At 34.2% G+C, this 16,013-nt stretch overlaps 1 protein-coding gene across 1 annotated transcript in view; it reads right to left on the bottom strand.

The window, feature by feature from the left end:
• PDE11A (phosphodiesterase 11A) overlaps nt 1-16,013 on the bottom strand; it is a 474,543-nt gene that overhangs the window by 130,685 nt on the left and 327,845 nt on the right. The gene's annotated exons all lie outside the window — the stretch shown is intronic.

Genomic DNA, 16,013 nt, shown 5'->3' with positions numbered 1-16,013 from the left:
TATTAAATATATCTGTTAAGCTCTTGGTTTCCAAGATGTATAAACAATATATATCTATATTTATCTATATGTGTATGTGGTTAGTTAGACAAATAGACAAAGTATATATATATATATGTATATATATATATATATATAAAAATAAAATCAAAAGCAATTTTTCATAGATTAGTGTTCAAAAGTGGTCAAAGGAGGTGAACAAATAATTCTTAAGAGAATGGCAAACTATTAACACTCATGTGAAAGAAGATTTAAAATGACTAATAATAAGAGAAATACAAATTAAAACACTCCTAAGGTTTCATCTCACATTCTGCAAACTATTAAAAATGACAAAATATGAGAACAGTTGATGTTGGAGGAGTTGTGGGAAGATAGGCAATAGAGATATAGTTGATGGAGCTGTGAATCAATACAACCATTTTGGGAAGCAATTTGGAATAATGTAAGTAAAATGTCCACTCACTTTGAACTAAGTATTTTATTACTTGAGTTATACTCAAATCATAGAGGCCATTCATAAGGGAAAAAATCTCCATATACATAAAAATATAGCAATACTTTTTTTTTTAATAGCAAAGAATTAGAAACAAAGTAGATACCTATCAATTGAGGATTGGCTAAATGAAGTGTGCTACATGAATGCAATGGATTATTACTGTGCTGTAAGAAATTATGAAGGTGAGAAATACTGAGATACATGGAATGATCTATATGAGCTGATACTCAATCTGTTTACTTCAGAGCGAAGTAAACAAAGACAAGAAAATAATATATAATAAATGTAAACAAAATATTTGTTAAAAGTCCTATGTTGAAAAATTTTAGTGAACAAATTATTGAAAAAAGAGATATGAGAAGACATTCTCATCTTACCTCTTTGGAGAGAGGAGAGACTCAAAAATGTTGAACATAATTTTAGACTTTTTGGGTGAATTTTTAAGTTATTCTTATTTTTCTTTTTTTGTACTTATTTTAAGGAATTTCACCTTTTAGATAGGATAGTGCTCTGGGAAAAGGAGGGAAGGGATACTGAGGGAAATTATAGTGATATTTTTAAAATGCACTAGTAAAAACTCATTTTTAAAAAATGAATGTACCCTTTGACCCAGCCATACTACTACTGGGGTTATATCCCAAGGAAATACTAAAGAAGGGAAAGGGACCTGTATGTGCCAAAATGTTTGTGGCAGCCCTTTTCATAGTGGCTAGAAGCTGGAAGATGAATGGATGTCCATCAATTGGAGAATGGTTGGGTAAATTATGGTATATGAATGTTATGGAATATTATTGTTCTGTAAGAAATGACCAACAGGAGAAATACAGAGAGGCTTGGAGAGACTTACATCAACTGATGCTGAGTGAAACGAGCAGAACCAGAAGATCATTATACACTTCAACAATGATACTGTACGAGGATGTATGCTGATGGAAGTGGATATCTTCAACATAGAGAAGAGCTAATCCAATTCCAATTGATTTATGATGGACAGAATCAGCTACATCCAGAAAAGGAACACTGGGAAATGAGTGTAAACTGTTATTTTTACCTTCTGAATCCAATTCTTCCTGTGCAACAAAAAATTCGGTTCTACACACATATATCGTATCTAGAATATACTGTAATATATTTAACATGTATAAGACTGCCTGCCATCTGGGGGAGGGGGTTGGGGGAGGAAAGGAAAAAATCTGAAAAGAAGTAAGTGCAAGGGATAATGTTGTAAAAAATTACCCATGCATATGTAATGTCAAAAAAAAAGTTATAATTATAAAATAAAATAAAAATTAAATTATTAAAAAAAATGAATGTTATAAGAGTATCCATCAATCAAAGGGAAAAGCTATTTGGTTACAATGTGAGAGGGTCCTTTAAGTCTGTGAATTCCAGAACTGTAGTAAAGTTTCAGCATGAAAAGTTAGAGAATGGTAGAGCATATTTAGAGTGTAGCCTGGAAAGGAAATCTATTCATGCACTTTTTTTTTAATGTGAAATGTACTTTGTTAAAAATGGTTTTTTTTAAATATCATTATCAATTATCAAATGATCACATGATCAAATGACATACTATTTGTATTTTTCAGCACAGTGCCTAATTATATCCTATATGTCAATTATGAAAATACCTGTAATATCTATCTCCCGGGTTGGTATGAATTTAAATGACATAAAGAATATAAAGCACTTTACAAAGAGCTTTGAAGAGTGAAATGAGCGTTGGTTAATAATCATAATCAGTTTCAACTTCACAATACTATCAAAGAATTTGTTTTCAAATAGAAAAGCAGAAGTTTCACGTAATTTATATCGATTTGTGCCATAAAGCATACATACAGCATTGTTTTTGCTATTGTTGTTGTTTTAAAAAAAGATTTTCACTCTATCAATTGATAATACTAGGTGTCAGTCTTGGGAAATAATGGTGGTCACTATTTTTCTCCAGAGGAGATGTCATCATGGATGCCAAGATCCATTTGTTTGTTGAAGTACAGTTTTCTAGTTCATAATCCCAATGGTTAGAAAATGCAGAAATCACTCCAAGAAAATTCTTTCAATAGAGCCCATGGATGTAGTTACAGAAACAGTTATTCTCTGTGAATTCTTTTAATGAAGGAATAGAAGCCAGACTCTATTAAAATGTGCCTACAAAATGGAGTTTTCTAACTGAGACATGATGGAGCTGAAATATAATTTTTTATTGCTGATGTTCAATCATACAAAATATATTTTCAATCTTGATGGTGCAAATGATTGAATCTAGAATTAGTGTTTAAAAGGAGATCAAGCAACATGTCATTATAATTTTTGCCATGTTTATGAATAAATCTGAGTAGATCCCAAATATTCAAGTTTGAATTCATTCACTCTACAAATTTCATTAAAAATTAAGATATCAATCATGTAAGAAAAATTTTCAATTTTTGTTGGTATCATATAGAAGGGCATCATAATGATTTATTTTTATACTAACTGGTAAAGTTGGGTACATCATGATACAGTTGGAGCTGTACTTAGTAAGTGCAGATTTTGAGCCTCCACATTATGTTTATTCTATGTCATTAATTTAATGTATAACATAGGGGCACCATAATATTATTGTGGCTGGAATTTCTTCCTTCAACCTAGGAATTCTGATTGTAACATCATTGGTACACTAGATATTTCCCATTTCAACTGTTAAAGGTCTATATTTGTTTGTTTATTGTTTTAATGATAAAGACACTGTGTGACTCAAATTATTTTTTTTTCAAACTAGGCCTAAATATACTAATCCTCAAAGGTGTCTTATTTGCATCTTATTCCTGCCCTTTTAAACGAGCTCTGTCCTCTAGAAAATATAATCTAGCACATTCACTTACTCACTATAATCCCACCCAGCAATTCTGTGTTATTTTTATTTTTTGAAAGAAATAGATTTGCTGCTCAGTAATCCAAGATACAGTGGAAAAAACATGATTCATCAGGTTCAAGGTAAACACCTCAAAGATAAGGATCTTAAGGATTGTAAACTTGTCAAATATAAAACTAGGCTGCCTACTCTGCCCGAGAAAGCAATCCTCCTGTAGAAAGGTATCTGGGGAGTCATCCTTCTGCCTAACATCTTGCTCTGTCGTGCCTCTTCTCACCATACCTATATTTTGTATCCGACTAATATTTGGGGAGAGGAGAATGTTCACAAGTTACTCTCTAGCCACACTGCTGAATGAAGCATGGGGAAAATATTCCATCTTACTGGAGAAATGTTGAAAGATATATGGGGTCAGTGCAGCTGATGTCTTTTCTTTATGTGTACATTATTTGAGAGTAAGAAGCAGAAATCAGGAAGATGAGGAGGAAAGGTAGGCTATTTCAGGAACTTCAGGACAAAGAGAAAAGAGTAGGGGTATATAGTCACTTTCTTTTTCTCCTCCCCCAAAAAGAATAATGCCTTCATCAATTAGTTGAGGATACTTTCTTCTTAACGTAGAGCTGGGCAGGATCCAGGAAAAAGGAGAGGTCTGAGGCCCAATCTCAGAGTCACAATTGATTTGCCTTTGCTGTTTTGTTTTGTTTTTTTTCCTCAACCAGACTGTTTCCAGATTTCCCAGGCTGCATTTGTTTCTACCACAACCTTCATGCTTCTCTATAAACCACGCAGTGATTTAAGGGCCTAAGCTATAAGTTTAGGACTATGACGTACAGATGCCCTCTGTCTTTTTCATTTAATCCAGAGCACAAAGGAGGTGTTGAATTCCGTCTTCAGAGGTAAAGTTTTAGTTGTAATTAATGTCACTTGTCTTATTTGTAGCTGTAACATTAAACTTTTTTGTTGATATCTTTTGGTTTTTTTATCCCTTCCATTTCTGAATGTATCCTCCCTGACCCCTAACCAGTGAGCCATAGCTTGCAACAGAATAAAAAAGAGAGAGGGGCAAAACAGTTTGGCACAATTACCTAACATATCACCTGAGTCTGATATCATATATAGTTTCACACCAAGAGTTCCCCATCTCAGTAAAGAGTAGAAGGAAATGCATTTTCTTTTATTTCCTTTGGGGTGAAAACTTGTTATTATAATTTCAAGACATTCAGCTTCCTTTTTTCTTATCATTTATATTATTGTAATTATCACACAGAATATTGCTTTTTTTGTGGGCAAGTAGGCTACTATCTTTAGTAAAAGACAATCATAGTAGCAATAATTTCCTGTTTGTATTTTGTTTCCTGGATTCTGCTTCTTCTATCTTGCATCTATTCATGGGTCTTGCCATGATTCTTTGAATTCAGTTTAGTTATCATATCTTGTAAAATAATAATATTCTACTAAATTCATGTACCTCAATTTGTGTTGCCTCCAACCAATAGATATCTGCTTTGTTTCTAGCTCTTTGCTTTTATGAAAAATTACAGATGAAACTTGAATGTCTTTTCATCAGCAGATACATCTGAATAACCTGTGCCACATCCACCAAACTCATCATCTTTCCCCCAAACTTGCTGATTTCTCTTACTTGTGTATTTTGATAATGGCATTAATCTGTCTCTAAGGTACTGACCAGTGGCTTTTTATTTTGAGGAGGAAGAGCAATTTGATGACTGGCTGAGGAGAGTAAGGAAGAAAAGAGAAAAGAAAGAAAGTGTTAATTCTCCACTGGACTATTTTTGTGTTTGAAAGCTTAGCTAGGCAAGAGTAGAGAGCTAGGAGCAGCTACAAGTCTACAACTATGGAGCAACTATGTTAACCGTTAATTATGTTAAGCAGTCTTGGAATAAAATCATGGAACCCAAAGCTTGAGGAGTGGGCAATAGTGCTTGGTCTGCCAGATCATGAGGGTCTCATATATGAGGACCGTGTATGATTTAAAGGGAAGAGGAGACTTAACCCTTGAAAGCAAAATCTGTTAAGATTTGCAAAGTATTTTGCATTTGATCTTCACAATAATCCTAGGAAGTAGGTACTATTATAATCTTCATTTTACAGAGGAGAAAACTGGGTAAATAGAGATTAAATGACTTCTTCAGTGTCACACAACTAGTAAGTGTTTGAGGCTAGAATTGAACTTAAGTTTTCCTGACTCTTTGCAGATGCCTCTAACAAAAATATGAGTCCTATTGAGCCTTTTTAGGAGAATAGTCAGATCAGAGTCAAGGCAAGAGGTTTGTACCTTTCAAAAGAGTCCCAGAGCATGGAAACTTCTTAACGAAGGGTATGTAAAACAAAGGAGGTTTAAAAGAAGCTATACCACAGAGAGAAGAATTTTAGTGAATTATACCATACAGTAAGAAATTTTAAAATAAGTTGGTGCTGTTTAAAAAAATACAGTGATCAATCAGAGGCACAGATTAGATACAGAACTTAGAGAAGCAAATTTATACCTACTATTTAGTAAATATGAAGACCCCATTTATTGGGGAAAGGTCTTAGTATTCAACAAATGTTTCTGTGAAAATTGGGAGGCAATATTGAAAAACAGATTTAGAATAACAATTCACACCTTATAATATATCTTTATATGTTCCAAATGGATGCATGACCTTGATATAAAAGGTCACATCACAAACAAATTAGAGAAACATGAGAAAAATTACCTATGAGTAGGAGAAAAGATCAGAATCAAATAAGGAATAGACAGGCACAGGAGATAAAATAGATTATTTTGATTATGTAAAATTTAAGAATTTTTGCACAAATATATCCAGTAAAGTTAAGATTAAAATGGAAACAATAAGTTGGAAATGATAGCTTTGCAGGAAGTTTCTGTAATATAGTAGAGACTTTACATATCAGAACTAATGAGTTGTGGATGATATTTTAATGTGATATTTCTGGAGGGAGCCAAGTAGGGGGTATAAGAAGGTAGAGAACTGTCAGAAAGTTTCATAATAAGGACTGAAAAAAAGAGATTCTAATGGGCTGTGAACAACAGCCCTGACCAACAAAAGTCATCACAGTGGAATAGAACTGAGGAAATATCAAGACCCATTTGCAAAAGAAGAAATTTGAGCAGAAAGAAGCTAGAAAGAGAAGCAAATGCTTTTAATTTAGTCCCAGGAAACTTGGGAAACCATGAAATCATTACACATAAATATCCATATTCCTATTGTTCAGGTATGTATATATATTTTTATATATAGGATATGTAATAATTTGTCATATATATCATATATAAAGACATGTATATATAAACACATATATGTATACATATGTGTGTTTCCATCTGTTGTTGACAATAAAGATTCTTTAAATATCTAAAAGGTTGGTGTTCTTCTGTTAGGGCACAGGACAAGGGTGGAGAGGAGGAGACTTAATGTTTGTCTTTTCCTTGCAGGAGAAATACAGCTTGAGAACCTGAGAGGGAAACCATAGTGAGTACATAAAGAGAGATGATGACAGTTTTAAAACTGAGTGGGGGCATGTGTGAGCCATTTAGCTTAATGGTGGCCAAAAAAAAGTGGCTCTGAGGACCTGTGATAGAGAATGGGGAAATTTACATTAGATCATATTTTATATTTCAAAACTGACTAATTTCATTTTTGTTTTATCATGAGTATGATTGAATCATGGAACATAATTAATAAACATGTGACAGGCACTTTGGAGATTAAAAATACAAAAAAGACAGTCTTTGTCCTCAAGAAGCCTACAAGCTAATATGGGAAGACAACACACAAAAGAAACTGAAAGTGGGGGTCAGAAATGTGGGTGGGGGTGGGGGTGAGGAGATACCTGATATAGGAACATGATGAAAAAGTCAAAGAAGCTCCCAAATAGTATAACTAGATAGGAAATGAGATGTCTGTTCTGAATTACCTCCTTAAATGGAGGTTTTTGGAGTTTATGGCCTTATCCTCCAATCAAAGGGCAGATGAGAGTGATAAGGTAGAATATGAAAGCTGATGAAGTCTTACAGTATAATAAGAACCTCCCAATTATGAACTTCCTGAGGCATGATAGAGAAGTCAGAAGGAAAAAAAAATCTCAAAATACTGTATAGTGAGAAATGAGGAGAGAATATGGTAACTTTGAAATTGCAGGTGACCAAAGGGATGCTTCATGGGTGCAAGTAGGCTATAGCATATACCGGTAAGGATTTACTCCTAGGATGTGGCTCTCAAGTCTATTGGGCAGAGATGCATGAACAAAAAAAGAAGATGCTCTAGTCACAGAGCAAGAGTCCAAGTGTTGCACTAGTGTCCAGAGAATGTTTTAAAAGCAATTTTTAGAAGTCTTTCCTTCGTATTGGATAAAGGATTCACGAGAAGCTGTAGGTCACAAGTGCATTGGATAAGAAGGCATAGATGGTTGCAATCCTCACTGTTGGAGGGAATACCTATGGATTGACTTGACATAATGAATGAATTATCACCAAGAGTCCCAGATTGGAATAGGAAAGGGCCTGTGATATCATCTGCTTCACTCCTCTTAATTTAAATATGAACAAACTAAGTTCCAGAGAGGCTGACTTGTCCAAGATCATCGAGCAAAATGATGTCCAAACTAGATTTAGAACCAAATTTTTTAGTGATTTTTCCTCCATGTCATGCATATCCTCTCAGTTATTTCTTGGACTCTCTTGTTCTCCTGGCTGATGGGCTGCCTCATTGACATTCAAGTCACTGAGAACTCTCTTTTAGATTTGTCATATTCTACTTTTTTATTAATTTTATAATTATAAATTTTTGACACTATATATGCATAAGTAATTTTTTATAACATTATCCCTTGTATTTATTTTTCCAAATTTTCCCCTCCCTCCCTCTACTCCCTCCCCTAGATGACAGGCAATCCCATACATTTTACATGTGTTACAGTATAACCTAGATACAATATATATGTGTAATAGATTTATCATATTCTAATTGGTAGAAGTCTCCAGCTTTTGTTTTGTTTATGAGGCTTTTCAGCTGCTATATTTAATTTATTGTATTTATATTTTTGTACAAGTGCCAAGAAGTTTTCAGGCAATGGAAACATTTTTAATAAATCTAATAAATGAATAAATAAATTACACAACTTGCTAAGAAGACTCTTTAAAAAATTCTGAATGTATACTCTGCAAGATATCTCATAATGCTTTGTGGATATATTCAAGCCAGGGCACTTCTCCCTAATGGTTTTTATATTGACACAGGTGGCAAAGAAGCACTTTTCTACGAGTTCTAATCTAAAGCACTAATCAGGCTTACACACCCTTCTTCTGCTTTTTGATGGTTTATTTTGGGGCAAATTTATTGTGGCATCATTTCAAGATTGAACATGGATTTTGAAAAAAAGTGACTATTCCCTTATTCCTATCAGCTACAAGGAAGAGATAGCTATTTCAGTCACAATGTTATTATCACAAAGGAGGAGATATTGCACCTTTCATTCTATTCCTGTTGGTTAAGGTCTACAAAGTGCCTAGCATTACGCTGCCATTAGTTAAGTACTTCCAAAGGAAAGTACCCTGGCATTAGATATAGAGAAGTTGGATTCATATCCCACCTATGGCATTTACTACCCATGTGACCCTAGGATTCAGTATCCTCATCTGTAAAATGAAGGGGCTGTCTAGTTGGCTCCAGAAGTCCTGTATAACTCTATTTCTATTATCCTATAATCTTTCTTGTGAGGAATATAAAATTTTACATGTGAATAAACTAGTTAGATACATAGTATTCACACATCAGACATACAGATAACTAAATTGAGTTATTTAGCTAGGAAAACTATGTATCTAACATAGATAGATAAATGTGTATATATATATATATATATATATATATATATATATATATATATATATATATGTCAATGTATGTGTATATTTGTTTATGTATCTTTCTCTTAATGAATGAATACAGCTAGACAGTGAGAGAAGTGATTTTGGAGTTAGGAACACCTGAGTTCAAATTTGACTTCAGATACTTACTGTGTGACTCTAGGTAAATCATTTAATCTGTGCCTGTTTGTTTTCTCATATGTAAAATGGAGATAATGGAGATAACCTGTCTCTCATAGTTATTGTGAGGGTAAAATGAGATAAGTCACTATATAAATGTCATCTTAATCATTAAATTTTATTTATTATATTATATTCCAATTTTATTTATTAAATATCATTTTTATTCTTAGCACAGAGTTTACCCCATGATATAATTTCTAGAATTTATGAAATGGGGAACTATCCCCTCTAACTTTTAACAAGAGTCAAATAAATAAAATTGGGGGAAATTCCAAATTGGGGGAAAATCTTTATAGAGTTGTCTATTCTTATAATGAGTCCAATTTTCTGATGTATCTGTCCTGAAACATGAAAGTAACTAAGCTCCAAAGATAAAAATGGAGAATCCAAATAGTGGAAAATTTCCACCAATACTTAAATGGCAGAGTGAATGACAATGATCATTAATTCAAAAACATACTTTGTCTAATATATGAATATGATTGCTTGAGTATACATAATAATTTCAAATATTTCAGTACCCAGATCACTTACACTGAAACTACAGATCAAAAGTTTTTGAGATCAATTTACATGGAAACATCACCAAAGTTATCTTATTCTGAACCAACAATAAAATTTTATTTCTACTGATTTTTCTATATGTTTTAGACTGAAACTAATTTAGGAAATGGAATTAAAATTAACTTTACTATTGATTTGTCCAAAGCTAGGATAAAATCCAATTTTGCTTTGTTAATAGATAAATACCAAGTCTGACATTAAAAGTGCACAAGAAACAAATAATAAACATTCTAACCTTAAGCTTATAAACAGAAAATGTTAGGACAAAAACCAAATACATTTGCATTCTAAGGTCATTTTACTGATCTAACAAGATCTGATTGAGGTAGAGACACACAAAAGCTTCGAAGACTGACTGTTTTGTGGTAAAATTCCTTACCAAGCTTGCATTGCTTGCTTATATTTTCAGGTATGCCCTAAATGGTATTGACATATGCAAGTTGTTTCAAACCCTTCCTCCCCATTCTACTCTCAGCAGCTGCAGCTTAAAAAACAGGCTGGAATAAACTTGGTTGCACCTTATTTAAAGCCTATGAGAACAGAAGATGGAGTGGAATCACTCTATATAAGATAAAATCCTGAATTTGCAGTAATCATCTTATGCAGTAGTCAATTTGTAGGTTACTATATGAGTAGGAAAATAAACTTCTATCCAAGTAAACTTTTGATAGAAACTACATTTATGGCTCCTTAAACTTTGGACTACAAACTTCCAAAGCAGAAGGAACCCATGTTATCTATGCTATACAAATTCCTCTTAGCAATAAGAAACACAATGAACTTTAAGGAAGAGAATGCACTATTTGTTTCTGATCATAACAGTAATGATGAATAATGAATCTCACAAGGATCTGAGTGTCATCTAATTCATATACTGCTTTCATAGAAACCTATACCCCAAAGCATACCTTATACAAATAGTAGAGTGATGGTTAATATTATTGAAATCACTACAAATTTAAGTTATGATCTGATGAATAACCAATGATGCATATTAAAGAATGAACAAATTCTAGGTATACCCTTGGTACAAAGAACTGCCAGCCCTAGACTTACCTTTTCTGCTCTTTGCTTATTAAATAGTAAGATTATGTGGCGCATCTGCCATCTAGCTAACAGCATTTGGATATTTCTTTGATGAGTGTCATGAACTGTGGGATGAAGGTGAAAAAACTCTGCCTCTTGCCTTGTGCTGCAGGATATAAACTACATGCCCCAGACAGCAGTAATTTTTTATTCTTTTAAAGGTCACAAAGGATAAATGATTACAATAACATTTCACCCACTGACTCTGGTTTTTCACCAGTAAATCCTGATATTGATTTTAAAAGCTGCAAATCTTGCATTCAGATATTTCTGATCAGCCTATAAATCCTTTAAAATCATTTTTTCCCCGAATGAAGGACCCAAGGAAACAGATGATGAATTTCATAGACTATCGAAGCAACAATGTTACATTTCATGGTTTGTCATTGAAAATGATATAAAAACACCCCAAGGTAGATTATTTATATTGTTAAAATCATCCCTTAGCATTGAAAGTTGTTTTGTAGGGAATAAAAATAAAATATTAAAATGACTTTTTTTTTGCAAGAACTAAATTTTTTCTGCTTTGGAATTAGGCAACAAAAATAATGTTGATTAATGCTACAGAAGCTGTTTTCTTTGGGTCAAGTCTACATTACTATGGGCACCAGCCAAAGTAAACCATTTCCCTAGAACAGATGTAGTATGTTTTGCCTACTACCTATTAAAATTGTCATTTTTACTGGGGAAATGGGATTTGATCTTTCATTGACCTTTTTTTTTTTTTTTAACTATAATCCTCCAAAAGGCCACTAGGCATTGGATTCTTATTTCACTGTAGACAAGTATGTCAAAATAGATTTCTTCTTTCTTGAGTAGTGTATGTGAGAAAGATATTGAGAAATCTTAAACTTTTTATATCAAGGTGAGGTTTCACTTCAAATATATTCTTTTCAAAGGCATTTTCCTTCAATTCCCATATCATTCATTCATAGATAGAGAGGAAAAATTCGGTGCATTTACTAAGTGCCTACTATGTGGTAGGCACCATGCTAAGCACTGGGGATACAAAAAAGGAGAAAAAGGCAAGGGAAAAACGTAGTGGCGGTGGGGAGAAACGTAGTGGCGGTGGGGAGAAACGTAGTGGCGGTGGGGAGAAAGAGTAGAAAAACCTCTCTCTATTCTCAAGCACTTAACAGTTTAATGGGGAGAGTTTATAGGCAAACAACTATGTACAAACAAGATTTAGAGAGGATAGATTGGAGATGATCAATAAAGGAAAATAATTGGCATTAAGGGGCATTGGGGAAAATATTATGTAGAAGGCAAGATTTAGTTGGGGCTTGAAGAAAATCAGGAAGGGCAGAAGTTAAAGATGATGAAGAGATTTTTAGGCATAAGGAAGTCAGTGAAAAAGGTCAGAGCTGGAAAATAGGGAGTGAGGAATAGCAAGGAGGGCAGTATCACTGTCCTATAGAATACATGGCAGTAGTGGGTGGGTAGGTAGCTGATAGAAAACTTGAAAGGGTAAGAGGAAGCCAGGAAGTCAGGAATACTCTTGTGCACAAAACAATGGATTTTATATTTGATCCTATAAACTCTAATCACTAGAGTTTATTGATTGAGGGTTGGGAGGGTGTAACATTATCAGATTTGTGTTTATAGGAAGATGAGTGGAGATAGAATAGACGAGGAGGATAGAGAGAGGACAGAGGTAGGGACACCTATAAGCAGGCTGTTGCAACAGCCTGGGTATTAAGTTATGAGGACTCAGACCAGGAACATGGTAGAGTCAAAGGAGAGAATAGGATGAGAGAGATAGGATGTATGAGTGATGTTAAGAAGGTACAATCAATAGCTTGGAAACTGATTGAATATTAGGGAAGGGATGAAATAAAGAGTGGAATAAAGAATACACCTTAGATTTGAACCTAGGTGTCTATAAAGCCTGTAATGCCTTTGACAGTCATAGAAAAATTAGGAATGGGGAGAGCTTCGTAGGAAAGATAATGTGTTTTTCTTTGTAAATATTGAGTTTAGGATGTTTATGGGACCTCTGTTAGAAGATGTCCAGTAGGCAGGTGGAGATGCAAAACTGAAAGTTAACAAAAAAGTTAGGGCTGGATAAGTAAATCTGGGGGAACAATTAGCATAAAGACCATAATTGAAGCCAGGGGAGCTATTGAGATCACCAAAGAAAATATAGAAGAGTAGACTGAGAATTGGAAGATCTGAACTCAAATTTCATTCCAATTCTTCCCAGATTTGTGACTCTGACAGGTCATGTAGGAAAATAATAATTTAAATGAGGAAGAGAAAAAGAGAGGGACTAATTCAAGTAGGGACAACTGCAAAAGAAAAGGCAAGGTGCCAATAAGTAGACTGAATTGATTTGATTAGAAGCTTGGTATGTGTTGTACATGTTGTGTAAAGGAATTTAGAACTAAGATTGGTTAGGTAGAGTAGGTCTGAAGGTCCTAGGAACTTAAGAAATTTCTGAGTAGGGAAGTGATGATGAAAGTGATGTTTAAGTAAGATTAGAGGAATTATAGAAATTAGAGACTGATAACCAGTTGTGTTTCTAGAGAAGAAGAAAGGCATCTGTCTTCTTTGGTAGAGAGGTGGAACAACTAGAGACATCTGACATTTTGATTCCAAATACAGTACAAAATATTGCATATTTTCTGAGAAATGATGGCCAATTGGTTTTGTTTCTTTGCTTATGGAATGGTTCAAAGGCTGGTGTGTGTGTGTGTGTGTGTGTGTGTGTGTGTGTGTGTGTGTGTTATTTAAAAATTACTCTGATGTGAAAATGAGATGACATTTTTTTTAAAGAATCCATGGAACATGGTAGACATAGAGATTAAAGAAAAAGAAAGAATAAAATAAGGGGTCTAAGTTACCAGCCTGGAAGAAGTAAGACATGGAAAAAGATTATAAAAAAAGAGTGAAACTCATAAAACTTAAAGGGAAACTATTTAAATGCAATTAAAAAATTGTATTCTACTTAGATGAATTGGGTAAAGCATGCCACTAATATAGACTAAGATAAAGGCTCCAATCCCTCAGGAGTTGAGCAGTGTCCAACCAGATTATTTATGGCTTTTCCCAGGCCATAAATCATCCATCTCATGTCAGCCAAAGTCCTTGTACCTATCATGGACAAGAGGGTACATATAACTCAGAATAATCCCACCACTAAAGAAACAACTCAGAACATTCCTCTTCTGGTGGTGGTAGCTCTATAACATCTCTTTTTCTTCATTTAGGGATGTGCCACCTTAAATCTCTTTTGGAAGTAGCTGAGGTATAGATCACAGCTAACTAGCTTTACAAAAAACATTAAAGATATGTTATAGTGATAACTTGCCACAATATCAGTCCCAGATAGGATCTTTACAACGGATGATATCTGAGAGACATCAAATAGCCAGAAGAAAGTTTTCTTCCCCTGGTTTGGAGGTAAGTTTCTGAAGATTATGCCAGAAAGTTCAAGGTCTGGAAATTCCCAGACAGCTTGAGAGGCTTTGACTACAGACTAAGAGACAGGCTAGAAATCATTTAAAGACCAACCTAGAGGTCAGAGAGGCTCATCAGTAGAAAACTAGATGATGTCTTTTTCTTGACTAATTCATTTCTTTAAGATTGTTTACTAAGGTGTGGAAGCCATTGTGATCTGCAGTGATAGAAGAATGAATTACACTGATGAAAGAAAAAACTACTAACATATAAAAATCTAGATTAAAACTGGCAAAATACAGAAAACACTGGATATTCTATTTATGGTCATAATAGCTAGGGTTTATAGAGTAAAGTTTACAAAGGTTTCACAAATATCATCTCATTTTATCATCACAACAGCTCCAGGAGATAGGTGCTATTTTTATCTCTTTATAAATGAGAAAATAGAGGCTCATAGAGGTTATTTGCTCAGGATTATACAGCTCATAAGTATCTGAGGCTAAATTTGAATTCAGGTCAAGCACTCTTCCTATTTCAATGGCTAGCTTCCTGACTCCAAGTATCCAGATGTCTCAGGATCAGAGAATCACAGAATGTCAGTCTTGGAAATCTAACCGGAATTTGGACAGTAATTCCCACTACAATATAACTGCCATATGGTCATCCGACCTTGCTCAAAATTTCTGGTGACAAGGAATCCATTACTTCTGGAGGCAGTTCATTTCATTTTTATATGGTTCTAATTATTAGGAATTTTTTCTCTCCTCACATCAATCTTAAGTCTGCCTCTTGGCAGTTTTCACCAAATATTGCTAGGATAAAGAAGACTGTGTCTTCTCTACACAACAGCACTATATACATTTAGGCACAGTGGACTTGGACACAAAGTGTTGGGCCTGGACTCAGGGTTTGGGTTTTTTTTTTTTTTTTTTTTTAAGAAGACCTAAGTTCAAATCCAGTGTTAGACATTTACTCACTGTGTAATTCTATGTAAGCTCTTAACTTTGGTATGCCTCAGTTTCCTCAATTGTAAAGTGGGGATATAATAGCATCTACTTCAGTGTTGTTATGCAGATCAAATGAGGCAATATTTATAAAAAGAACTTAGTAAGATACCTGGCACATATTAAGCACTTAATAAATAATTATTCCCTTTCATTCCTCTCCCCAATGAAATTCTTTCTTCTCCAAAGTAAATGTCCCCCATTCCTTGGGCTGAGTCTCATATGGCAGGTTTTCCAGTCCTCTCATCATCCTTATGTTCTTATGGATGGACATTCTCCAGTTTATCACAATGTTCTTCCTAATCTGGGTCCAGAATTGAGCACAGTCCTTCTGGTGTAGTTGGACCAGGGCTGTAGTACAGCAGGGCTATTACCTCTCTCGTGATAATTAGCCTCTCTTAAAGCAAGCCAAGATCTCCTGGTCTTTTTGGCTGTCATATACAAGTTGACTCATTTTGAGCTGGCAGTCCACTAAAAGCTTTGCACCTTTTCCAGATAAGTAACCTGGTGAGATACCATAGCTCCACCATT

The sequence above is a fragment of the Sminthopsis crassicaudata genome, chromosome 3 (assembly GCF_048593235.1).
Source record: "Sminthopsis crassicaudata isolate SCR6 chromosome 3, ASM4859323v1, whole genome shotgun sequence".
NCBI classification, from domain to species: Eukaryota; Metazoa; Chordata; class Mammalia; order Dasyuromorphia; family Dasyuridae; genus Sminthopsis; species Sminthopsis crassicaudata.
Note: the sequence above shows the minus strand (reverse complement) of the source record. Positions and strands in the feature narration are given on the sequence as shown.